Genomic DNA, 2,337 nt, shown 5'->3' with positions numbered 1-2,337 from the left:
TAATATTCTGATTATATAAAACTGTTTATTGTTCTTATTCCCCAGTAGCATTTCTGTGGAGTTAAAAATGTTACACACTTCTATGATGGGCAATATCACTTTCAAAAACATACAATCGCATACTTCGCTTAGTGTACAAAACATATTGATGGAATAACTGTCTATGTTGCCCGTCCGATAGTAACTTTATGAGCGGAATTACGACGTAATATTTTTGTTCCTCCTGCACATTTAATAGTTTGTAACATAGATCGTTATTCGGCCCAACGCTTCAATTATAGATTTTTAGTAATGTATACAACATAATTATATACAATTAAACAAGCACTACAACCGTCTGAGTTATCGTTCGATAAACCACAATTCAAAATAGACTCAAGTTTGGTTAATAACAAGGCGATGCAACAAGGACATTGACAACTAGGGTGCGAACTCATATGCAAAAAAAAAAAAAAAGGCAAAGTATGCAGGCACGTATGCGCTTAAAAATCAAGATATATGAACTAAAATAACAAATTAATATTTGAGGAGAAAAATTCGCTCCGGCGCCGGGGATCGAACCCGGGTCCTTGGTTCTACTTACCAAGCGCTCTGACCACTGAGCTACGCCGAATTCAATCCAGAGCACCGGATCGAACCTTCCTTCTTCAGTGTTTCCTTTTGTGGCCTGGCTCCAAGTTAGGCATATATGTTAACGTATTTGTCTAGTGTCAACTGCCATTATAATATTAATTGTCAACATTACAGAGATTATTCTGTAGGACAAATTAATAATAAATCCATAATATTAAAATAACAAAATATATGCACTTTAAACTTTGAAAAACTTATTATATATTAAGAAATTTTCTATTATTGATGGATTACATAATATTTAAATACAAGTAATTGTTTAAGAGGAAGGACCTACAGGAAATCTCTTTTCTCATATTATTTCAAGTAGAGCTTCTATTTCCCTAACAAAGTTTCATATCAATGTATGAAGTCTTTCAAATACAACATTTTTCACTTTTGCCATTTATGATACAGTTACAGACATAAACATCGCAAAAAATGCAGTATTATAAAGAAAATGATATATCTGCTCTCAAGAGTATTCACAGAATCACAAATGTTGTCTTAAATAAAAACTGAAAGACTGTTAATCAATTTTGTTTGATAATTTTTAGAAATATTACTTTTTATATTTTTATATTTATTTTGCATTTTTATGGCCAGAACGAAAATTGCACGTCTATTTTTAACTTATTCTTTAATTTTAATTTGGAAATTTCCTCTTACAGAATTATTCATGCAAGAATATGCCCTGAAAATTTTATCCAGTTATCTCTATTATTGCCTGAGATATTACATATTAAATGTTGAAAAATCTAAAATAAACAAACTCCGAATATTCAACGGAGAAGCTTAAGCACACATATTTAAAAATTGCGTAAAAGCAATTATTTTCTTCCTAACGGCCTTGAAATTTCGCTCAAATGAAGGCAATACTATGAAGTATTTTTAGACTAAAAATAAAAAGAAATGTTAATTTTGACAGATATTTGGTCATACTGTAGGGCCTTTCCCTTAAGTGTTTTAAAGTTTTCTTTTAGTTTGTATTAAATTATTAAACAGAGACTATGTATTTTCAATGCAACAAAGTTCTCCTCTTACACAAAACGACATAAAAATATTGAGACACATCGATATCAGCTTATCAGGGCATGACATACTGTAACAACTTTATTTATTTGTTGTTGGAGTTGCAATAAACTCTTATACATACTATTATGATGTACCGAAGTACATGATATTTTTGTGCAGGAATTCTGCATTTCCATATGGCGAAGAATGAGTAGAACGGAGAAAAATTCTCTCCGACACCGGGATTCGAACCCGGGTTTTCAGCTTTACGTGCTGACGCTCTATCCTCTAAGCCACACCGGATTCAAATTCCGATGTCGGATTGAATCCTTCTCAGTTTAAGTTCTACCTCTCTGTTCTCTTTTGGTAGCTTACCCTCATGTACTGTGTCAATATGTGACAGTGGCACAATGTCCAACACTATGTACAGAGGTGCACTCATTACGAGTGACTAAGTGGCCGAGGTCCGACGGAACATGATGCTGTCTTGAATCACGAAGTGATTATTTACGCTTTATCATATTACTGATATACCGAAGTACATACAATATTTCCGTGCAGAAATTCTGCATTACCATATGGTGAGGAACTGAGAAAAATTCTCTCCGGCACCGGGATTCGAACCCGAGTTTTCAGCTCTACGTGCTGACGCTTTATCCACTAAGCCACACCGGATTCAAATTCCGATGCCGAATTGAATCCTTCTCAATT

At 33.7% G+C, this 2,337-nt stretch overlaps 1 non-coding gene across 1 annotated transcript; it reads right to left on the bottom strand.

Annotated features, from left to right (window-relative positions):
- Positions 1-540: 540 nt before the first annotated feature.
- On the bottom strand, positions 541-613 carry TRNAT-AGU (transfer RNA threonine (anticodon AGU)). Its single transcript has one exon. It is a non-coding gene; the product is annotated as a tRNA-Thr (tRNA).
- Between the last annotated feature and the right edge of the window lie 1,724 nt (positions 614-2,337).

The sequence above is a fragment of the Periplaneta americana genome, chromosome 5 (assembly GCF_040183065.1).
Source record: "Periplaneta americana isolate PAMFEO1 chromosome 5, P.americana_PAMFEO1_priV1, whole genome shotgun sequence".
Classification (NCBI taxonomy): Eukaryota; Metazoa; Arthropoda; class Insecta; order Blattodea; family Blattidae; genus Periplaneta; species Periplaneta americana.
Note: the sequence above shows the minus strand (reverse complement) of the source record. Positions and strands in the feature narration are given on the sequence as shown.